The following is a 25,399-nucleotide window of genomic DNA, read 5'->3' as shown; positions in this document are numbered from 1 at the left end:
TACTTCTTTCTAGCTCTTGAGCCCTAGTCCAATCTAAGCCACAATCGTACCTTGCCTGGATTACAACAAACTCCCTAACTGGGTTCTCTGCTTATCCTCATACCCACCAACTCTTTTCCACCACCACCCACAGTAATCCCTATAAAGCTGAAGTTGGATTCCCCCGCAATGGCTTCTCATGAAAGTCAGAATAAAGTCCAAACGCCTAACCACAACCACGTGCTGTGACAAACAGGACCCCGCCCACCTCTCTGGTCTCTTCCCCAGTCACTGTGCTCCCATACCAGGAGCTCCAAGGTTGCAGCAGAAATGGCCGAGGGCAGAATTACCTTATCTGTTCTGATCACCACCAAATACCCAGAGTCTAGCACAGTGACTGGCATAGAGTTAGTGCTTAATCAGTTATGTGCCCAAGGACTCCATATGCAATAAGTAAGACTGACTGAAAAGGCTATAATCGGTTCATTTCTAAGTATTTTTCCTACAAACTGGAACCACCTTCCCCACAGAACTATGCATATGAATCCATTTACATTTTAGCTCCAGAAAAGTGTTTACAGCTTTTATCTTAACTTTATAGAAATAAGCCTCTGATCCATTTAAAATGTATTAATAGGTTGTTTTGCCAGGACTATTTGATTAAAAAAAAGGCATTTGAATTATGTAGTCATACACACTAGACAGCACTATATCAAAGTTGTGACGGAGAGAAATGGAGGGCTTCTTGGAATACTGAAAGGAAAATTAGCCATATTTACTTTTAATGAGAAATTAAATATTAAACAGGTATGTAATAAGAAAAACTAAGTGGCTAGAACAAACAAAAGAAAGTGAATTCGTAACTTGGGAAACCAATGTGTCTCTAGGGGCAGAGAAAGGGGTTTTATAAAAAGGGGAAAAACTAATTACAGTGATTTTCAATTCTACTTACAAAGCAGAAAGTATTTCATCATTACCATTTACTACGGTGGTATAGGTCTCAATTTTCAGTTAAAATGTTCTAGAAGAATTCAGAACCCTGAAGCTGCAAGAATAAACAGCAGTTAGAAATTACATTCCCAATTTGGCATCTGGCGGTAACAGTGTTGATCCACTGACAGCTGATGGACATTTGGGTTGTGTCCGCTTCTTGACTCTAAGGATTAATGCTGCTACGAATGTTCATGCGTCTTTTTTTTCTTTTTTCTTTTTTTTTTTTTTTTGGTAGGCACACATGTTTTCAGTTCACTTAGATATACACCTAGGGGTGGAATTGCTGGGTCACATGGTAGCTCTATGTGTAACTTTTTTAGGAACTGGTAAACTGTTTTCCACATTTCTGTACCATTTTACATTCCCTCCAGCAGCGTATGAGGGTTCCAATTTCTCCACGTTCTCAACCATACTTGTTTTTATCCACCTTTCTCACTACAGCCATCTGAGTGAGTGTGAGGTGGCACTGACTTAGACTTCCCTAATGACTAAGGACATTGACCAAATGCCTAAATTTTCATTGCTTAAAACGTAATATAAACACATGTTGATAGGCACACATAACCATACAGACAAGCTCACGCCCTCTCCCTCCTTCCCTCTCTCTCTCTCTCTCTACTCTCTTTGTTTCTTCCTCTCCGCACCTCTCTCTCCCTCCAAGAAACAGTTTAACAACCTCAGGTCAAAAGAAAGCTTCAGAAAGAAAGATGGAACCACAAAGAAATTGTTTTGGTTACACTGCCAGGATTTAAAAATACATACATATTTTTTTAATGTTTTTATTTTTGAGACAGGGAGAGACAGAGCGCCAGTGGGGGAGGAGCAGGGGGACACAGAATCAGAAGCAGGCTCCAGGCTCTGAGCTGTCAGCACAGAGCCCCACGCAGGGCTCAAACTCCTGAACTGTGAGATCATGACCTGAGCCAAAGTCAGATGCCCAACTGACTGAGCCACCCAGGCGCCCCTACAATGCCAAGATTTTAGCACCGCAGTCCCCCTGGATGTGTCGTGTTGAGAGTGAATGTGACTGACTGTACTTCACTAGCAGGGGCCTGGCTCAGGCACTCATGTGACAATAAATATTGCAAAACTGTTAATATGTTTTATTGCTTCAAACGAAGCAAAACTGTTATGGAAATAGCAGATTATGTTAAACATAAGCACTTCTTCTGCTTTTTAAATTACGAGAGCTGGACAACAAATTAGTGCATCATAAATACCACACTAAGCTGGTCAAAATACACACAAAACACAATGCATTTTTTTCTTATTTGGTTTTAGTACAATCTACTTTCTCTAGGAATGAACTGAACTAAACCATTTCTTCTCACCCCTCGAAGCCTCTCAGGAATCCTATCATTCATGGCTTTTCTAATCCAAACGTAAGAAATTATTTTCTCTACTTCTTCCTAGAAGGCCAATCCATGGTAACATTTTAGTCTGGCACAAAATAATAAAATTCTTTGGTCATCCAATAAAACTTCATAATTAGCATAATTTTATTTTCCCTAAAAGGTATTAGCTTCCTTAGGTCCCAAGAGAACCAAATTACAAAATGCACATTTCCAAAACATTTTTGAAAATAAGAGAATGGTATAGTGTGACATGTATTTGCATTTAGTGAAAGACAAGAATTTATTAACTAAATGCTTGCAAAGTAATTAATTTGTTTCCTCTTTCCAAATATATGAATACATTTCAAAAAGCCTATACAGCTTAGAGGCAATATATGGTTTTAAAATGCAATACACAGTTGCATGAATAACATGTAAATTATGCTTTTAAAACTTAATACTTAGGGGCTCTTGGATGGTTTAGTCGGCTGAGCTTCTGACTTCAGCTCAGGTCATGGTCTCACACTTCGTGGGTTCAAGCCCCATATCAGTCTCTGTGCTGACAGCTCAGAGCCTGGAACCTGCTTCAGATTCTGTGTCTCCCTCTCTCTCTCTCTGCCTCTCCCCTTCTCGTGCTCTCACTCAAAAATAAATAAACATTAGGAAAAAAAAATTAACTTAATATTTAAATATTAAATGTAATAGCAGATGGTATGGCTTTCATACCTTACACTGTATTCAATTTACCAGAATAATCATCTACCTGAGCTGATCAGTAAATGGGGAGTCTTGGGGGTACAGGGTAGAATCTTTCTTATAGTACCATAATTGTTTAATGGCAAGTGGAATATAAATGACAAATTTTTCTGGCCACCTGTATCTGTTAACTGGCTTCCTGAGTCACAATAAATCAGACCAAAGAATCAGAGTACGATTCTCTATTTTCTTATTTTTAAAAAAATTTTTTCACGTTTATTTATTTTGAGAGGGGGGGGCACGCACAAATAGGGGAGGGGCAGAAAGAGAGGGAGAGACAGAGAACCCCAAGTAGGCTCCGCATTGTCAGCAGAGAGCCTAATGTGGGGCTTGATCTCACAAACGGTGAGCTGAAGTCAAGAGTTGGATGCTTAGCCGACTGAGCCACCCAGGCGCCCCTCTCGTTTCATATTAAAGCCAGAGCAATCCAAAGAGATGAAAACAGTCAAGTGAATGAAAACTGACTTCATGAATAAAAAATGAACACTGAAATCAAATTATATTAAGAAGGTAACGGGGATCTAGTCATGAACATGTGATGCTCTCAGTAATTAAGTTTCATTCATGGAAACACCTACAACTTGGTCTCTGTTCCAGAAAAAACTGGGAATTGAAAGCACAATTCCTCTTTTGAGGGCTTCTCAGACCTCCATTGATTCCATGGTTCTCCAACCTCATATGCTCCATCTTTACAACCACCTGAGAAATTGTCTTACCTAGTTCTATACAACCATTACACTATCTCCCAAATGCCAACTGGCTAAATTGTTTTCATTTTAAGCTACCAGACATTGGGTTTTTATGACACAAGATCTCCTCCTCCCTCTTTTTCCCCATCTACCATCTCTCCAAATGAAAACAAATATAAGATTGCTCACATCTTAATGAGATAATGCCCAACTGTTGTTTATACTAGCCTGCCTTAAGTATCAGTATCATTCAAGTGGAAGGCAGAATCCCTGATCCCTGAGGGGGATGGGATTGAAGACCACTAGAATAACACAAGAAGCAATAGAATATTCCAGACAAGTGAGGAACCATTAATAAAGGCATATACTATGTGGTAACAGACCTGACCAAAAGTCAAGCCCTTCTCACTGGGCACTCTTCCCCTGATTCACTTACATAATGACTGACTAGATTTACTGAAAATCCAGTCTTATCATGTTATTCCCTGCCCCCAATCTATCATGTTCTCTACTACATCATCCTAAGACTGAAGAGTATCATAGTTAATAAAATGGACGCTGAAGCCTAATGGTCTGGGTTCAAATCCTGATTCAACTGATTGGAATTTTATGATCTTGTTCAAATTCTCAGTCTGTGCCTAAGTTCCCTTATTTATAAAATACATACAAAATAATACTAAAACTTGCCTCATAGACTTGCTAATGTCCATAAACCATGAAGGACAAAGCCTGAAACATAATAAGCACACATAATCAACATACCAGTGTTAGCAGGTATTACATTTTTACCATCATCATCTGACCAACTTCAAGCATTTCAGCCTAGGATTCAAAGTCTTATAATATTTACATACTTCCCCAATAACTAGTATCTCACACATTTACAGTTTTCAAAGTAGTTATGTGTAATTTGTTTCATGTAATTCTCACAATAGTCTGAAGACAAACTTAGTTCCATGTTTATTGACTAACTGGTCTACCCAAGCACTTGCCAGGAAAATCACCTGACCATCCTGCTGCCTATTCTGCAGCATACTCTACAGAGCTGCCCATGTGAGGAGTAGCTCCATGGAGATTCTGCCCTTTCAGGGGATGTTCACCCCGCAGCCCTGGGTTTCACTGTCCAAGGTGCTTAGTAAGTGACCATCTTCACACATGGAAAGTCACGCGGGGTGCTCTCACCACCAGAGGTCACAAAGTGCATTTCACACACTTCCCCTAGCTTAGTTTTTAAATCTGATCATTCCAAACACAACTGTCCCAGTTTACTAGAAATCCTTTCAGCAGTTCCGGTGTGAAACCATGAAACAGAGAAAGAAATTCCGTTTTTCCTGTACAGATAAACCAAGATGGCAATGCTCATAAACTGGATTCTTAGGACTCAAATCCAGCTCCTCCCACCAGATGGTACCGCTTATCTGGCAAGCCCCTTAATCTGTGTCTGTCACCACTGCAAACCTTGGTGCTCCGGCCTGTTCCTATGACAAGCCCTCCCAAAGTCTGCGCATCCACCGTGTATAACAAATGCCTCGAATGTCTGTAAGTGGTTAAATAAAAAGCTTTGGAAATTCCAGGCTGTGATCTAGATGCAGTGCAGGAAGTCGTTCAAAGTTCTGCTTCACACCCAATATCTTTTAACATAACTCACTAGACTAGGAACCCTTCCAATGCCAGCTACTTTTCTTCCACGTAAATGCTCCTTGGAGGGTAAACTCAAGTTTGAGAGACGTTTTTTTTTAAGTACTAAAAGGGAAGAAGACAATTTTGCATTTTTAGTTCAATCCCTACTTATATGGTGTACATTTTTATTAGATCTAACTTAAGCAATAATGAGAAAAAAAAAGTGATTATAAGTGTGAAGGTTTCATTACTTAACCATTTAGCAAAGGGCTTCTTTTTACAAAAAGATCTCACCAAGAGAGAAAAGGAAGAGCCATACACTTGAAGTTAGATAGTGCTTTCAACAATAATGAGGGTTACTGAAATAGAATGTCTATTTACAAAAATTATTACGAGGAGAGAATTACATTTTTAACAGCTCAAAAGAAGTAAACAGGTATCTTAAAGTAAAATTCCTAGAAAGCAAACCAATGTGAAGAAATTCTGAGACATAAACAACTCTGGTTGCTGAGGGTAGAAGGGTTATGTTCGCAAGATTGGGTAAAAAATGGGTAAGACTTATACAGTTCAGAAATATGCAGATGGTGCCCACTGGGGGAGAGGGCTGTTAATCTTCATGATCATCCCCCCAAATAATCCAAATTAACATACAATCTAATTAAAAGAGCATGCTTGCCATGCAAACACAGCTTTAAGGCATCCCCTGGCTACTGGCTCCCAACCCTGCGCCCCCTCCACTTCCAACCAGATCCCTCCTTCTGAGACCCTTAGATATAGAAATTCTGGAGCCATCAGAGTTTCTGGAGCTGCTGCACGCAGACATTTTAATAAAATTTATTTTGCACACACAAAAATAACTGAGGCAGAACTAAGGTAGTAGCCATGAAAAGAGAAGTTGAAATTAAATATCGGAAAGTAATTTCAAATGATGCAATTATCTACCCTGAGCCACAGAAATACATGCCCCATGGCAATAAATAGAATCACCAAAAGAAACTGTCAGGTCAGGACCTGATAATCTGTTCTATCCTATGGAGTCTTAACCATATTCAGGGGTGATAAGGTTCACAAAGGTTTGGTCGATTTCACCTAAGAAGTACACAAGGTTAGACAGAAGACTTCAGCTTCCATCCTGGCCCAGTCATTAAGGAGGAGGATAGAAAGGCCTAAGAAGTAAAAGATAAAACAAGAAAACAAAAAACCACCAACACCACCACAACAAAAACCAAGTTTTTCTACTTCCCTGAGGACTGGCTGAAGACGGAAACAGCTTCACAGGGGGCTGAAGGTGTCGGGTGATTCTGGATCATCTTGCTGGGCGACCAGGTCTCTGTCCTGCCCTCATTGTCTACCACAGCCTGCCACTCCTCCACTGTCCCATCCGACTCAGTGATCTTGGGCACAGATGTGCTGTTGAAGCAGTAGTTGGGCGGGGGCTCCAGAACTGGGCCACGCCCTTCTAGGAAGCTGGGGCTCAAGATCATCCTCTTCTCTGGCTCTATAATCGGGCCCCATGTTAGCAAACCTCTGGAAAAGTCTCCGGCTTGGGGGGACAATGAGCTGGTTTCACATACAGGCAAGAGACTCAGGAAAGGAATTACAGATTTAGGAAACGCTCTCAATTAGTTTCAACAACAATAACAGAAGAGCTAGGTGTGTCAGTTTATTTACGCGGAGTGGAGGAAATTAAGATTCATGATACGCTCCCAGGGACGAAGGACTTTGTCAAAGTGAAAGCAAAAGACAAGGCCTTGCTAGTGACGAGCAATATGCTGGGGATTCCCCTGGCAATTTGAAAACCTTAGGTAAAAAGCATGAAGAGGATGAAAATGAACCAGAGAAACCCTTCCCGGCGAGGTAGCACGTCCTCTCCTGCTTCTGCCCACGGTCCTGGATCTACTCATCCCACGTCTGCTCCTAGCTTTGGGGTCCTGAATGTCCAAGAACATCCATCTCATTAGGCTGAGTTGGATCATCAAGTTGCTTTGGGGCACACAAAGTCCAGTCTTAAGACCGAACGGTTCTCTCCAAACACATGCACCAAACATGGAGACTGAGGCAGATGGAGAAAGAGACACAGAGAGGCACACGATCAGAGAGAAATCGATCAATCCCGCCTGGGAGAAGAAAGTTTAACTGCATCCTAGCCTGGAAGAGGCTAATTGTTTTAAATGTTTATTTATTTTTGAGAAAGCGCGAGCGAGGGCACGCACATGTGCACATGAACACGGATGGGGGATGGGCAGAGAGCAAGGGGGACAGAGGATCCAAAGCAGGCCCCGGGCTGACAGCAAAGAGGCTGATCCAACTCATGAACCATGAGACCGTGACCTGAGCTGAAGTCAGACGCTCAACTGACGGAGCCACCCAGGCACCCTGGAAGGGGCTACATTTTAACCAGGTCACCCATGTGATCAGTCAACAAACAACACACTGACCATCTACCACAGGCGAGGCAGAGTTATTAGGCTCAGAGAAAGAAACAGACAAAGTGCACACAACTGTTTGCTTCAAACAAGTCAGGAAGCTGCTCTGATTATTCCCCTGCACAAAATGAGAGAGGTAACAGTGCTTCACTCCACAGGGTGATTAAGGATACAGATTTACAGAAACATAAAACAGTTCTACAGAATGATCCAGTTTTCATTCTGTCACGGTCACCAGAAAAGTCTGACTATATGACTCTACAGTAAGCAGGTGTCCTCCTTATTTATTTATTTTTTTATTTTAGAGAAAGACAAAGAAGAGTGCCAGCAGGGGAGAGAGGCAGAGGGAGAGAGAGAAAGAATCTTAAGCAGTCTCCACACTCGACACAGAGCCCCACGTGGGGCTCAATCCCACAACTCTGGCTGGGATCGTGACCTGAAATCGAGAGTCGGACCTCAACCAACTGAACCACCCAGGTGCCCCAGCAGGAGTCCTTCTGTGCACACACATATTTTTACTCATTTACTGTTGCCCATTTGCTGGGTGGCTTTCAAACATTTTCACTGGAATCAAGGGAGGGCCATTTGGAAAATCATAAACAGACACAGAGCGTCTTAAGTCACCTTGCCTTGAATTTCCCAGGGATAAGATCATTGGGAAAGGGGGGTGGTGTAAAGGTCCTCTCTGCAATAAACTGCCCACAATCAAACACGTCCATGTGCAAGCCCCAGATGGTGGTCCCCCAGAAGGGCAACCAGGCCTCGTTTCTCTCTGTACCTCCCCAACTCTAGGGAAAACATCAACGTGCAAAAATCAAGATGAGGGGCATTCTGAGCTCATAAATCCAACCCAAGCAAAAGAAAGAAACCCTTTGTGCAGCTTTGTAATGGCAGAACAAGAGACCCCTGCCAAGACACTCCCTTGAAGCCCTTGGGATTATGAAACTTAAAACTCTGAGTACTTAAAACTCTGAGTAACTTCTGTTACTCTCCTATGCCTAGCTGTCTGATCAGGTCATGCCTGCCTCTAGGTCTTTGCTCAGCACAAGCAGAGGTTACGACGGCTGCCTTGGATCAGATCACCCATCTGGTCTGTTTATTACCTGTGTTATTCCCTTGAGCAAAGTACCACACCAATCCATGCCTCAGTTTTCCCATCTATAAAATGGGTTGGTATGAGGATTTAATTAGAATTCTCTTGATGACTGTAACAACTTGTTCTGGTATTATTATACATTGTTTGGGCTTCCCCCAGAAGCAGACACTGAGACAAAGGTCTCTGTGCAAGTAATTTATTTGGGAAGCCACACGTTTGGGATTTATGATAATTCATTTGGGAGGCAACTGACCAGGAGGCCAGTAGAGAAGCAAACCAGGGAAGGCAAAGCAGCCAAAGCTGTGTGCATTATCAAGCCAGCCATCACGATGGGTGCCTGGGGCTTAATCTCACTGGGAAGTCTGGGAGCTGGCGTAGATATGTCCCAGTGCTATCGCCCAAAGGGCTGAGAGTCTGCCTTACCTCGCTGTCACTTGTGGCTCGTGATACCAGGCAAAGCAAGTGTCAGGGGCCAGAGAAAACACTCAGAGGCTAGTGTTTGAGTCCTAGCAGGTCCTGACAGCTAGAAATCTGTCAGAATGGATGAAGGGGATGTAGGAAGGGCCCTCCTAGCATCACTCCCTGCTCCGTGACACATTTCCTTCTACTCCTCCCCACCCATTCAATTCCTCCTCAACTGCCAGCCCAGCTCTCGACCAGGCTCCTCATTGGCAGGCTCCCTGACCATCAGCAGGCTCTCTGAATGGATGGCCCACAACTGTCAATAGGATTTCCCCAGACCCAGTTATCATATCCTCCAAGCTGCGTGTTTTCAGGGTGTCATGGGGTTTGAGAGCACATACTCCAGTCTAAATTGGTCCCACTGACTGGCTTCAGCTGTGTGCTGTGTGACTGTGCAAGGCAGCTAAACCAAGCCTTAGCTTCCCACTACGTAAAATGGAGTGGTAGTAATAATGGCTAAATGTAAAGATTAAATTATTTAAAACATCAAAGTGCTTAAACTAATGCCAAGCACACAGTCAACACTCCTTAGATCTTAGCTATTGTTTTAATGACTTAAATAGAAATACTCACTTTCTATTGATTGCTGGTTTTTCTAAAATAGAGGTCAAAAAGAAAAGTCAAATCACTGGCCAAAATTACACACACATATTACCAGTTCGTCTTTGGAAGTACGGCTCTCCAACCTTACGCGTGTGCTATTATCTGATAAAACTAATTCACAGATCAGGACCCACAACTGGAGGCCACGCTCGTGGCCTGACCCAGATCACAAACCTAGACCTCAGCCAGCCTGCACTTTCAAGAAACACCTTACTGTCAAGGAAACCTGACCACCACTAACGATCCTCCATTTTAGCTGCAGCTACCTTATCTTACCCTAGCAAACAGAACACACCAGCCTCATCAGGATATCCCCGCCCCCTAGCCAATCATGCCCCGCTTCCACATTGCCCCTTGTAATGTCCTATCACATTCCGGCTTGCCCAAAATCCTCAAAGAAGAGTGTTCACTGCTTGTTAGGCACTGTACCTCCCAATCCACAGGTTGTTTTCCTTTAGATAAAGACACCAAACTCATTCCTAAATTCTTAGTTTTATTTCACGTATCCCATTCGATCCTCCAAACTTTATGAACAGGCACTGTTATTATTATTTCCCCATTTTATAGACAAGCAGAAATTTTAACCACGATATAATCCGGCTCTAGTCTCTGTTATTAAAATGAAATGATGAGTCAGGTTTGTCTGCAGAAAAGCTGAGAGTTTTTAACTCTCAAGATAGTCTACACTTAGACTCCAGCAAATCATGGAAGTTACCATTTAAATAGTTCTAATAGTTACTACCTTCCGTGACCTCAGTTCCAAGCAAGCTAATTGCAGGGAAGCAGAATATGCCACCAATATATGCCACTTGGCATGAAGATTTTTTTTGAGCTGAAGGCAATTGAGAAGAAGCAGATACAAGTAAAGTTCTCTGCCCTCTTCTATTTACTTAAGAGGTGGACATGAATTTGCAGGCATTCCCCTCCGTATCTTCAAGGAAACACAAAAGTTAATCTGGGACAACCTTTGATTGGACACCCATGAAATATACATAACAAACTTTGCTAACTAGCCCATATCTTCCATTAATTGCCCCGCATATTTGCCTCCTACAGAAACTTAAAGTCCTTTTCCTTTGACTTGTCACTTCTCCACGAACGTGTTGTTCTTTTGTTAAAATGCTATATAAGCCCAAGTTCTAACCATCCCCCTGAGTTACTCATCTCTGTGTACTCCCAAATGTATACACAACACACATGCTAATAAACTCGTTTTGTTTTTCTCTTGCTGATCTGTCTTCTGTCAGTCTGGTTTACAGGGCTCCAACTGGAGAACCCAGGAGCATAGAAGAGAACAGAATTTTTTCCTCTCCTACAGGAATGAACTTGACTATGACTTTCAATATGAGCCTCTAAGATTTGGGGGTGACAGTCTGCCTTATACTTCAGTTCTCTGACAGATCTATGAAATCTTGATTTTCAGTTTGTTCAGCTTTTGTCCTGTTGTGAGGACAGGGATGACAATTTCCAAACTCTTTACATGTCAGAGCTGAAATAAGAAATCATCTGTCTTTCAATAAAAGATATGATACTTGACCACCAAAAAAATTAGGAAGGACATAATCTCAGCATAAAGAATAGTCTTTCCCAAGAAAGGGCAGTTGATGACTTCCATTAAACATACCAAAATGTATATGAATTTTGAAATTATTTCAAATATAGAAAATCTCACTACAGGAAACTTTTACTCTATCAAACCTAAGTGTTTTCATTTTTTTAATTTTTTTAACATTTATTTATTTTTGAAAGACAGAGAAAAAGACAGAGCATGAGTGGGGGAAGAGCAGAGAGAGAGGGAGACACAGAATCTGAAGCAGGTCCCAGGCTCTGAGCTGTCAGCACAGAGCCCAACGTGGGGCTTGAACTCATGGACTGCAAGATCATGTGACCTGAGCTGAAGTCACACAACTGACTTAAGCCACCCAGGCACCCCAAATCTAATTGTTTTCTTGATACAAGACAATTTGTTGATCTATATTTAAGAAAGTAATACAAAGTAACACTCAAATACCCCACTTCTTTTGGTAACTATCACAGTCATAGCCAACAAAAACAAAAAATCAATTTTAAAAATCAAGACAAAAAAGTAACAATAACCTAATTGTCGTTTTTTTTCTCACTGTGGAATATATATATGCTATACAAAGAGAGAACCAGAGGATCAAAAGCCTTCCACGCCTTCTCTGACTTTCTCCCACCAGGGCCAGGCACTTTGCTGGCTAGGACTCTGGAAAGTGTGGGTCTGCGGGGGGGGGGGGGGGGGGGTGGACAGGTGTGAAGTGCACCCTGGTTAGCATTCTGCCATCTCCCCCAGTCCTGTCCTACAAAGTAAGGTTTAATCTGACAAGCCACAGAGAGGAAAAAATATCTTTTCTACCTTTTAAGAATTGCTCGAATAAAGGAGCACTATCTCAACTCTTAGCCCCGTGTTTTACCAAATCTCCAAAATCATGGTCACATCATTCACTTTGCCTTTGAAGAATGACTTCTGCATAAATGCACCTTCATATTATTAGAAGACTTGACATCGGTCTCACCCAAGGGACTGTCACATAGGAATCATCTTCACATTATTGTAAAACATCACTCAAACTCACTGTTCCTTGTGCAAAATCCCATCAGAGCTAGAAGAGGCTTAATTTCTCCTAATAAATGGATATGCTTTTTCCTGCTGAGAACCACTTGGCCATTTAGTTGTTTCCTCCGCGTTTACTTGTGTCTTGTGTCATTTCTGAACCCAGCCCGTTTTAAAAACAGGAAAATAATGTACAAGTATGTGCCAGTATAGAAATGTTATGTCAGTCCAAATCAGAGAATACCTCCCTTGCACCTGGGTTTGAAAAACAGAAAGTGGAAAAAAGGAAAGATATTTTTAAGACCAGAAACAGCATGCATGTGCTGTTAGCGTAAATGCTCCAACTACACTAGAGAAGTAGAAGTTAATTAGCCTGGTCAGCTCTGCTATAGTGCTTGCTTTATAACAAGCAAATGTGTTCAAATGCAATTAATATTCAGGGAACAACAGAACATAATGCAAATTTCGCATTTGATTACGCGCAATTTCATCCGCAAGAAGCATTAGGTGAAAGCAGAAAACTGCACCCAGCTGAAGAAAGCTACACAGAAATTCACCAAATGCACCCAATTACATACCTCAACCATCTACCACCTACCTGAGATCAGAGAGTATATTACGAGTTACACCATCACATCTGCAGTTACAACTTACCTTCCACTTCTGATAATCTTCTACTACCACCGGACAATAATTCACTAGCTCCAATCCTCTGACAACCACTTTCACAAGCAACGTTCAGGATTTTTTGAAGGCAAAGTACCATATTTATTGTAGTAGTTATGTATTTCTTAACCATTTAACACGTGCGACCGTGCTACCATTTTATTAGGTTCCTTTTTTTTTTTTTTAACGTACAACTGACAAAGTTTTGTGAGTGTTTTGCTCCAGTCACCATTTGCACCATAAGCCCTGTGGTTTTTATTACATGATTTTGCACAGCATGAGGATTTGAGGAATGCCTGTGTCCCATTCTGGCATAGCTGACTATACCACCAGCATAAAGTGTGTGGGAGGGAGGTCAGCTAACCTAAGAAGTGCTGCTTGTCAGCCATTATTATTCACTTCCACTCCATGTTTTATTCTTACAATCCCATCCTTAAACCAACTCACCAAAGTTAGAGGCTCCCATCACTCAAAGATTTAAAATGCATGCCCTGACCTTCCTTGGACAAAGCAGAGTAAGAGGGGACAAATTCTCTCTCAACCTGTCAAATATGCCCTTACTTTTCCTCTTAATGTCTTCTCTACAAAAAGTTGTTCTGCCTTCCCTCACATGGAATTTAAAATCAAGATTCCTTTAATCTTGGCATTTGTTTACTTGATCATATGTTCTTAATGTGCCAATGATTATCTCTGATTATAATTACTCAAGGACCACATTTGTGTTTGGCAAGATGCTTTCAGTAAGAGAGATCAGGATAATATCTAGTTCGAGTGTAGCAATTTCTGCAAAGAAGGGAAGAGTAAAAATAAGAACCCAGGATCAGATGCTCTGACAATACATGCAGCTCAGTGAAAAAAAACTGCATTTACATGCATCGTGCATGTTGCACTTCTAGACAGCACACAAGGTCAAACCACTAACTGTCAGTTACAATAAGCTTCCAAACTTCTGGTCAATTACCTGGTTAATAACAAAAGACAAGGCTATGACATCATTATAGTTATAATTAATTTACACAGATCAGCTTCCAGTTAATCAAATACATCTTTAAAAGCATTTAATTATTTTTCACCTAGAAAGCAACACTCAGCTTTGTTAAATAAAAAGCAATCTTGCTGAATTCAACATGAAAGGTTGTCAGGCTACTCTCAGACATAAAGGACAAAAGGCTTCACAGGGCATACAGCTGCAACGTGGGAGCTGCTGCCGCATTCACAGCAAACAGAAGCACAAGGTGATGGCTGATATAACACATCTGAACAGTTTCTGAACATAACGAAGTTGTCAGGAAACAGGGTAAACAGGCTTTGGGAAAAGAAACGTCCCAATGCTTTTTGTCAAAAAGATATACGGGGCCAGCAATATAGACGTATGTAGTATAGGACAGTCCTTAAGGGCGTGGTCTTTGGTGAGAGCTCTACAATATGCCTTAGAAAATGTATTTGATCACCAGTTTCTCACCTGTAAAAGGACATAATGCAGGCTCACTGTGTTTCATGAGGATTAAATGAGATTACGTATATCAAATCATAAATTGGGAAGTGATAGTGTTTTTAATCCATATAAACAAATAAAGACCTAAGATTCAAAATTTTAAATACCTTTCAAGTATTTTTATAACTGAGTAACCAATTAGCATTTTTCTTGGCTTTCTATGATCCACTGTTTAAACTATATCATATGATTCAAGTCCACGTACATTTTGAGAACAGTATGATGGGGTACGTGGTAGGCACATCAAAGTAGGAACTATTTTTTAATTAAAATAAATTTTATAACAAAGTCTCAAACCAGAGTTCCCGTCAACATGATCTGATAATTTGAGAATTTAATGAGTCTTTCCAAAAAAAATTTCAATATGTCAGATGGCAAAATTTTTATTTTCTTTGCTCCTTTTTAGAGTGTTATAGTCTTAACAGAAAGGATTATATTATCTTTATACATGAAAAAAATGAAACCACTGGATTTTGTATATAATCTTGACTTTTGCTCCACGGTGAGGGGAAATTAGTGCCAACTCCAATTGTGATCCTTCACCACTTATGATTTCCAGTATCAATCATAAGTCGGTCCCTTCTCTCACAGACTACACGTCTTAGTGTAATGAGGGCTCATTAAAGTTCTCCGACTGACAGCCCTTCAGACGTAGGTCCTTAACCCGGAGACACATGCAGAGCTGCAATACTCCCCATCACTCCTTTCTAGAGGATTCAAGTAAATTCCATGCTCACCTTTGCTCTGTGCCAGATTTCTGTGTTTATCTGCCTAAAGTCCGTGAAAAAGTGCTCGCCATCCCCCCATTTAATCTCTGTGTAAGAACTGGTAATGAATTATTCATGTGACTGAAATCCTCCCAGCACACGAACCAGTCAAGGGGGAGAGGAGCACGCCTGACTTCAGAGATGCTATTTATGTGCCCACAAAGCACATGGGACGGCCACTAAGCAGCAGGTGGTGGGGTCGGCTTGGAGCTTTGGCCTGCCGGACAGCATCAATACTTCATTCTTTCAGGAACAGGAAGTTGCCTCCCAGCCTTACCGGATGTGGTCCTGGTGGGGAGGTGGGGGGAGGAGGGGAGTCAACTTTTCCTTTCCCACACTGATTCAAGGGTGATGGTGACCAGAGTTGGAATAATAACCCTCTCCCTGGAATCTAAAACCTGTGCAGAGATACAAAGACCAACAACACCTGGAACTGATATTCGGAGCCTTAACCTAAAGATATCCTTCAAGTCCACTGAGTCTACCTAAACCTTGAGAGCTCACCTGGCTACTCTCCTTTACCAAGGCTTGGTTGTTTGGTTTTCCGTTGATTCTCTGAGCTACCCATTGACTTCCAACAAATCTCTTGTTTTCGAATAAGCTATCTGGATACCATAGTTAACTCACTTTCTGTTGTTTGCAAAGAACACTCCCCAAAATGCTACATTTGCCAAGGGCTGGCAAGCAGACCCTAGTCTCATTTAAGCATCACCAGCTCTCATCTCCTGGTACCTCACTCGAGTCCGTGGGAGAACCAAAACATGATGCATATAGAAGCAGTATCTCAAAGGTCTGTTCCAGCCATGCTATTCCCAGAGAGAGAAGAGCACAGCCGGCTAAGGACGTGAGAACAAGAGCAACTTCTGCATAAATAAGGCAAAGTCCTCTCAAAGTCATCTACTAAGTGTCTAAACTTGGACACTGGTTGGGGAAGCTGGGTGGCTCAGTCAGTGAATGTCCGACTTTAGCTCAGGTCATGATCTCACGGTTCATGAGTTTGAGCCCCACATCAGGCTCTGAGTTGACAGCTCAGAGCCTGGAGCTTGCTTTGGATTCTGTCTCTCCCTCTCTCTCTGCTCCTCCCCCACTCACCCTCTGTCTCTCTTTCAAAAATAAATAAACTTAAACTGGGACCCTGGATGAAGAATGTAATCACAAAAGGAAAAATGGATGATCTAAAATTTGTCTTCTATTTATACAAGGTTGATGATTTTAAAGAATACATCTAATTATTGATTTTCAAACTATACTCCCTGCCTTTCTTCTTCACTGAAGATAAGACTAGTTTGTCCATTTGATAAAATATTACCACTTGATGAAAACTTCTGACTAGGACTTTGGGACAACGAATCATTTAGATTCATCAACAAAATGAAAAAAAAAAAACAAAGGAAAGAGGAAGGGGAAAAGGAAGGAAGGAGGAAGGAAGAAAAGACGAAGGAAGGGAGGAAGGAAGGAAGGAAAAATGGAAGGAAGGAAGGAAGGAAGGAACTGAATAAGAGGCTTCTTCAACCTGAGAGCCTTTAGAAAGGATCATGGGAATATCCTGCATGCTCTTCTGTGGCTTTACCTGTGTTTCACCATTATGTAATTCATTAACACACATCAGTCATCACATTTCTCTAATTGTGAGCCCAAAGAAGAAAACCAATGAATGTGGAACTATAGCAGTAAAAGCATTGAGCATATAATTTTATATCTCACTGTCTGTATCATTTAATAAATATCTGAGAATTAGTGTCCTTTCAGGCAACCAGTCTAGAGAGCAGACATACAAACAGTGACACTACAGTGCGATAAAGAATGAAAATATGAATGCATATAAATGTGCACAGAATGTTTAGAAAAGAGCAAAAATAAGTTTTAAGGATTTGTATAGAGTGTGGGGGAAGGAAAGAAAGAAAATACTGGGCAGGCACTATCCCGTGGGCAATGGGGAGGGAGATGAAATGATCCATGAAACTCATCATCAAAAGCAGGAGAGTGATCACACACACACACACACACACACACACACACACACACACACAGGATTTAAGTCATCACTTGGCAGATATAATAGCTACAAGCTAAAAATCTGGAAAGCCAAAAAGTCCCTCTTTGATACAAAATTAACATACCTTGAAAGAAACAAGGAAATCTTGAATACTTTGGTACGAAGGAAGAGACTACATGGGCAGTAGGCACAGTATTTATTCCTACATTTGCTCAAAGTTGGAATCGAACTGACTCATTACAACCATGACTGTGAATTGCTGGTATCTGTAACATAAAAAAATGTAGCAAAGTTTCTTTCAGTGTTGCCCAAGAGACTCCATCAAGGAAAAAAAAAAATCCAAAATTAGGAGGAGCTGCTATCACACACTGACTGACACAAGCACGTACACACACCCCTATGTATTATTTATATAAAGTTGAAGTCATTGTAATATGTATATAAATTTCATTCATAACTATCCTGATACTGTGACTTTGGATTAAAAATGCATAAGCAAGTTTACACCATGCAGAAACAGCTGTTGGTATAATGAGAACATTCCTGGAGCTGAAGCCAGATTTGGGGTCAAATATGGATGCCATTGTTTACTAGTGTGTGGCCTTGGGCAAATCATATAATCAATCCTGCTGAGTGTCTGCTTCTTTATCCATAGATGAGAAAAATTCCACTTACTTACTGGAGTCATTGTGAAGAATAAATGAGATAGCATATTATGTGAAAGCACGTAGCACACTCCCAAAGTTTGTTTTCCAATCTCCCTTCCTCTCCATAAAGTAATGAGCCTTTCCCCCCATGGGACTAGACTTTATTGCTTTATAATTATGATGTGCATGTAACAATGTCCAAGAAACTAGATGGTAAAATAACACCAACACACAAACCTGAATGCACACCATTGTTCGTTGACTATCATCTAGATCCCAAAGGGCTCTTATACGGCTCTTGTACACTATCTATCGCTTCCCAGAAATTTGACACATTTTCTTTTCTGAATACAGCCAAAATTATCCCACAGGCTTTGAAATATTGCCATCATGATGTTGCACAGAGCAGCTGGCTGATTGAAAGTGACTCCCCCTCCCCCACACTCCAGCTGTCACCAGGAAACCCTCCTCAATGTGTGAAAAAAGACAATGTGATATTACTACCGCTCCTATTAATAACAATCTGACAAATACTCAGCATTTGAGATTATTTTTCATATGAAAGCTCACTATTAACTAAAAATTAACTCCTTAAGAAAAACCCTTTACCATATAAATTGCAAACCAGCTGCTTTCATACAACAAAAAACAGAGGGACTGTAAACACAAGTAATGTATTTCCACTGACTTCTTGTTTCTTTTTCCTCAAGTCATCTGTAATGCTAAACAACAGCCAGTTAAAATATTAAATAGCTTTAACAGTGATACAGCTGTCATGGCTTAGAGGGCTCAAAAAAATAAAATAAAAACTGAGAGGACTTCTCAAAACGTGTGCATAGGCTCCTATTTTGTAAAGTACGGGCCAGACTGGAGGCTGGATGCTTTCTCTTTTTTTAACAGCCACTTGCTCCTGTGCATGAGAAGTCATACACACATCTGACATGGCTGAAAACCCTGGGAGCTGTCTTCAGAACAAGTTTGTGAATCTCACTCACAATAATTCTTAGTGCAAGGACTTCTTAGAGAGAACTCATCTCTTGAGGATTTCTATCCCATAGATGAAGAGTTTCACACTCAATGTCCTGGATTCCAGGGTTCCAGCGACATGCCTCAGAATGTCACCGCAAAAGATTCAAGATGAGCACCAGCAGGCAGAACTGTGCCCTTCAACCTCTCTTAAAGCCTCTCAGCTCCTGAGCTCTTCAGGTAAGATTCAGCTAAAGAGGGTTGCCTCCTAAAAACAAAACAAAACAAAAACAAAAACAAAAACAAAAAAACAAAAACAAAATCTAAAGACCACTGCTTACATGATTAGAAATGCAGCATAAAAGGGAATCTATCTCTTTAAAGCATCATTTCTTTTAAATGGTTTATAAAAAGAATGTTTACACATACATGCATGTATCTAACTTTACATAAATGCACCACCGTTAGATTACTTATCCCCACCTCCATATTATAATACATTGCCAAGTAAGCAAAATTATGACCTGCTCTGTCTCCTTTCAAGTATTTTCCACGCTCACATAGTCATATGTAATATATAGACAAAAATACATGGTATTATTACTTTTTTAAAAATGATACATAATGTATAATGCGTTTTCAGTGCTGTCCCATCTCCTGGAACATCCTGTCCCTTCTCTAGCTGACTGTCCTGGTTAACTAACTGAAGATACTTAAATATTAATCAATGGACCTCAAGCTCAATGGACCTTGAAGTTCCAATAAACACCCAAAACAATTTATGGAAGTTGCTCTGTTGTGGTGATCAAACTGAAGATAGTGTTTTTTCTACCAGGTTTTAGAGTTTTCACCTTTTTCACATGTTTGCCTTCTCCCACTCATAATAATGTGAAAGCTTTGACTCTTCACTTCAGGATTTTACCATTTGAAAAGAAAAGCAGTACAGTTAGCTAATAACAAAAATTTATTTATTTATTAAGATGGCATAAGGAAATAAACGAGGTAAGTTTGGGGGTGATAACTACCTTTTTCTCCCCTGTCCCAACATGCAGCATTTATTGAACCTCTATGCCTTCACGTTTTGCACTTTATTTCATTTAATGCAATGTCCTGAGGTAGGTACGTACCATGACTTCTACTTTATAAAAAAGGAAATTAAGAGGATGTTAATTTGTCTAAAGAACTCAGTTAAGTAGCAGAGGCAAAGTTCAAAGCAGGTTCGACGTGACCAAAACCACTACTATAAGTCTGCCGCTCTAATACAGAGAAGTAGAAAATGTGGGGGCCATTGAAAACTGAATGTTTCGTGATGGGAGTGTTAATTTAGCGGTGGTATTAACAAAATTATTTGTAGAAGCTGATATCCAAAGTGACTCATGTTTATCTGAAAACTCTGACACACAGTATCTAGGAGCCATGGTGTGGTTCAGGAGCAGTGTGCTCTAATCAAAGTGACATGTTGTGTATGCCATGGTGAGTCAGTGACACTCCTCAACACTGGAATGAGTTTAGGTTTTATGGCAACTGCCTCAAATCCTAAATATCGCCCCCCCCCCTCAACACTGGCCCCCTGAAAAGGGAAGAATTGTAGGTTACTGCAACTGACAATCTGGGGAAAAAAAAAAAAAACCCAGCAGGCGAAAGGCACACTTAACCTTGGTCCCACAGTGCTTCCAGAATAGAGGTACAGGGGGTGGTTAGTACGAGGTCTCTGCTGGTGGAGCTATGTGCCACATGGGAAAGAAAGATTAAGCACAGAAACATCTTCTGCTTGCAAGTCATTAACACCTCTCATCTCCATAGCTAAGGCTTACTCTGGGTATCCACCCTACTTCTTTACCAAGTTCTGGGTCAAAAGAAGGTATAATTAAGCTGGAAACACCAAAAACCATTCCTTTTTTTTTTTAATTTTTTTTTCAACGTTTATTTATTTTTGGGACAGAGAGAGACAGAGCATGAACGGGGGAGGGGCAGAGAGAGAGGGAGACACAGAATCGGAAACAGGCTCCAGGCTCTGAGCCATCAGCCCAGAGCCTGATGCGGGGCTCGAACTCACGGACCGCGAGATCGTGACCTGGTTGAAGTCGGACGCTTAACCGACTGCGCCACCCAGGCGCCCCCAAAAACCATTCCTTAACACAATTAGTCATGTCATTCTTAAAAATACTCAGTCCCGGGGCACCTGCTTGGTTCAGGGGGTACAGCATGTGACTCTTGATCGCAGAGTAGTGAGTTCAAGCCCCACACTGGGCAGGACATCTACTTTTAAAAAAACAAAAAACAAGAAACAAAAAACTACTACAGCCCCAGTAGTGCGGGTATTAGCACTTACTGCTATAATCTTCAACTAAATATCCTGCATCCAACGATCTTAATTATATAGACTATTACTAGGATCCAGAAATAAATAAAATGCCCTGTAAGCTGTGGTCACAATAGTCAGGCACTGCAATTCACAATTAACCCCATGAAAATACTTCCAGCACAATCTATGTGTGTATTTAACTTATACAATTTTTTTTTTGTAATTTTTAATGTTTATTTGAAAGAGAGAACGAGAGACAGAGTGCAAGCAGGGAAGGGGCAGAGAAAGAAGGACGCACAGAATCTGAAGCAGGCTCTGAGCTGGAGCTGGCAAGCTGTCAGTGCAGAACCAGATGAGGGGTTCAAACTCACAAACCATGAGATCATGACCTGAGCGAAGTCAGAGGCTTACCCAAGTGACCCACCCAGGGGTCTCAAACACTTTCCCTGCATTTTCACACTGAATACTTACAGCCCTGTGAAGAAGCCTCTAAGTAACTTGTCCAAGATCTTACACCTAGGAAAGGTTTCACCTGGATTCCAAATACGTTCTGTGACTTCACAAGAGCAACTCTTTATCATGACAGCAATACTTAACAATGTAAGCACCCAGGTACATTGGGATCCACTGGAAAGCATGTTAGAATAGATTTCTGATTGAAGTCTGAGATAAGATCCCAAAATTTGCATTTCTAACAAGTTCCCATGTGATGCTGCAGCTAGTAGTCCGGGGACAATTAGGAACTCAATGTACCGTTATTCTTTGTAAAATTACTTGCTTCCCCAAGCTGCCGTGTCAGCAGCAAATTATAAGTCTTTACAGTTTATTGGAACTGGGGGAAAAAAAAAAAAGAAATGTGGGACTTCAGACTTTTAAGAAGTAATTGCAGAGAACTAAAAGAGGCAAAGTACAGCTGTCACTGAGTGTCCTGCAAACAGACCTACACAACGCGATGATTAAGTCATGACTATACAATAATTCCTAATAAGCAATCCTGAGTCTTCAAAAGTTATTGCTTAGTTTGGAAAAAAGAAAGCACGTGATCCATTTTTGGACAGGTTTTTAAAGTGTGACGAGAAAAAGGGTTACATTCACAGGCGGATTTCCTATCCCCTATTAAGAGAAACACCACTTTGTAGGTTAGGGTTGTGTCGGCCACACACTTGCTGGGAGAAACGAAGTTATTCTCCCGGCACCTGAAACTGCAAGTTGTTGCTGATGATGCAACGTCACTTTAAACTTCCTGCTTTCGAAAGGACGCTTTTAAAACCCCACAGAGCCCAGCCCATCCATCCTCCGAGCACATCCTTGCCAGGGCAGTCGTCACCAGGATCAGACAGGGTGCAGACGACGGGACCCTCCCCCCCACCCCCAACCCGGTTGACTCGGTAGACTCGCGGCGGGAAGCACCCTTCCGCCTCTGGGACTTGCCCAGGGTGCCCAGAATGCGGAAACGCGCCTCCAACCCGAACGCACCCCCCCCCCCCCGGCCTCCCCGGCCCGGCCCGGGGAAAGCGCCGACTGGAGGCGCCCGGCACCCGCTCCCAACCCGGCGCCACGACCCTGGGAAAGGGCGAAGCGACACCAGGCAGAACCAGCGACGCGAGGGGGGCCAAACAGACGCGGAAACTCACGCTCTCTACGGCCCGCCTGCGTCCCCACGTCTTGGCGCGCGTGTACGTCATCACGCACGGGCGCCAGACACCGAACACTCCGGGTGCCCGGGACCCACAGGGCGGGGAGAAGGGAGCGTGGGCGACCTCGCGCCGCGGCTCGCACAGCAGAGCGGGCGGGGCGGGGCGGGGCTGGGGTGGGGAGGGTCGTAAAGCGGGCCGGCCCGCCTCCCTCTGCGCATGCTCAGTTGCGCGCCTCCGCGCTCTTCGCCGCCCCGGGGTGGACGTGCGCACCGCGTGCGGTGGCAGTGGCTTGGGGCAGGTTTCGAGGGCCTCGCTGGAGAGGGTCCGCTGCTGAGCGCAGTGGGGGTGGGGGTGGGGGACTTGTATCCCGGCCCCATCCTCCCAGCACCGAGTAAAACGTGGATGATCTTCCTTGGGACCGTAACTGTTGGTCGCCCACCGCGCGTAAAGCAGAGGAGCGGCCTGCTTTCGAGGGACCGGACGTGGGGGACCCCCGGCGAGGGGGCCAGGTGGCGGCTGAGAAACTGGTCTTCCGGGGTCCCATCCGTACCGCGAGGTCCTGCTGCTGCGTGGAGGAGTCGGACCCTGCCCGTGAAGTGCTGGTGGGAGAGACAGAAACTCCCACCTTCGTGAGTTAGCGGCACACCGCACCAGAGCGTCCGTGTCTGGTGGACCCCGTGGTTACTAAGTAGGCCACCCAAACAAGGCCCTGGGGGTGCTGCCCACTCCCCAAGCTTAGCCCGGAGCTCGCATTTCTTAGTCTGTTTGCCCATTGAGGGGCTTCTGGTGTTAGGTATTTCGATGGAGGTCTCCTATGAAGCCGTTTTAGGAATTCCGCTTCTATCCTAGAACAAGTGTTAGGTTCAGTTGTAGGAGTTAAGTTCAATGCAGTAATGTTGTATTTCTTTTCTGCAATACCAAGAGGCTGGCCTAGTCTTTGGTATGGAACTTTCTAGTTACTAGGGGGAAGACCTGCCTTCCAAAGGCAGGTGGTGGTATGCTGATCTGTACTTATTGGAAGTTGTGGCAGCTGTGTGTAGCGAGTCTTGTCTTTTGTTACTGTTTGTTGCAAGGACTCTTCGTGGAACTGTTCATTTTGGAGTTTGAAATTTAAATGAAAATTTGGCTCATGTTCAGAGGGATATAACAGACTTCCAAGTGACAGGGAAGATTCTTAGGAAATTCCAAGTATGTATTCTTTGAGCCTTACAAGTCATGCCTTTCTTCTAAAAACAATAAGCTGATCAGAAAGTCTGACTGATGGAAACTGCACTCCTAGAACGTCAACTGAAGGGGGGTGGGAAGTAGATGAATCGCCTATAGGAGAATTTTATATACTTCTCTAGAAAAAAGATAAATGTAGTTACTCAGAAAGAAGGGGTCTTCATTTATCTTTCTGATCCACGATCATACGCATTAATTCAATTCATACTAATCCTGTCTTCTGTTCTCTAACACCCCTTATACCTTTCTGTAATCGCATCATTTTTCTTGTTGTTATCTTAATACGTCAGATACAGAAGTAATTTTAAGGGAGCCACAAGTCAAGAAGTCTCAATACAGTAATCTCAAAAATGTCATATATAAGGATTTAGAGTATACATAGGCAATTATATTCCACTTTAAATATTACTTGTGAAAAAACTTAATAGACATTTAAGAGGACAGAAAAAGTCTGCCTTTTTAAAAATGACGGTTTTTTTTTTTTTTTGGTCCTATGGTTCATTAAACAGCCTGCAACTTTAAGTTGTATTGAAATCAGCAAATTGTATGCTCCAGTCCTATTTAGATTGGCCGACATCAGTTAGATAATAATTGTGCATCTTAAACATTAACTTATGAGGCAGTCTCACATCCTTTCACTGAGTCAGGGCTTTTAATAACAATAGAACAAATAACAAAGATTCAGTGCCAGAAGACCTTTAACATTAAATTTATGCAGTTGTTACATTACTTTGTAAGATAATGATTCCTAAACAAAGTATTCATTATCTTAATCACGAGAAAAAGCATTTGTGCACATGATACATAATATCCAAGACCCATCTAATGATCTGAACAATTCTCTACTTTTATCAAAGGTTTGAAAGAAAGCAGCAGTGTCTGGGATTAAGCCATTTGATGTAAATGAGTGTTCCTACATTGTGGTCCTAGCATATAAATAGAGGAGTTGCGGTAACAACCTTTGTACAGTTCATAAACCTAGGATTGGAACTGGCAGGAAGGCAGAGGAGTACCATTTTCAGCCTTCAAAACCCGGCCTGAACAAGGGAAGACATCCGTTAGCAGCACCATGAGCAAATAACACGACTGAATTATTTTTTGAAAGAGGAGCTTGTTTTGGTATACCGTTGCTTTTAGTGGATCACTCATTGTTGTACTCAACA

General features: G+C 42.0%; 1 protein-coding gene across 3 annotated transcripts in view; it reads right to left on the bottom strand.

The window, feature by feature from the left end:
- The window catches only part of RHBDD1 (rhomboid domain containing 1), a 132,783-nt gene extending 109,607 nt beyond the window's left edge, over positions 1-23,176 (bottom strand). The window contains exons 1-2 of one of the 3 annotated variants that reach the window (XM_043578006.1): positions 19,100-19,333; positions 17,582-17,723 (exon numbers count right to left, since the gene is read on the bottom strand). The gene's annotated coding sequence lies outside the window, so the exon portion shown is untranslated. Of the gene's footprint in view, positions 1-17,581; positions 17,724-19,099; positions 19,334-21,846; positions 21,915-23,009 lie in introns of those variants that run through there. The other 2 variants (XM_043578007.1, XM_043578008.1) reach the window with 2 other exon arrangements.
- Positions 23,177-25,399: the final 2,223 nt, after the last annotated feature.

This window comes from Prionailurus bengalensis, chromosome C1, assembly GCF_016509475.1.
Source record: "Prionailurus bengalensis isolate Pbe53 chromosome C1, Fcat_Pben_1.1_paternal_pri, whole genome shotgun sequence".
Taxonomy (NCBI): Eukaryota; Metazoa; Chordata; class Mammalia; order Carnivora; family Felidae; genus Prionailurus; species Prionailurus bengalensis.
Note: the sequence above shows the minus strand (reverse complement) of the source record. Positions and strands in the feature narration are given on the sequence as shown.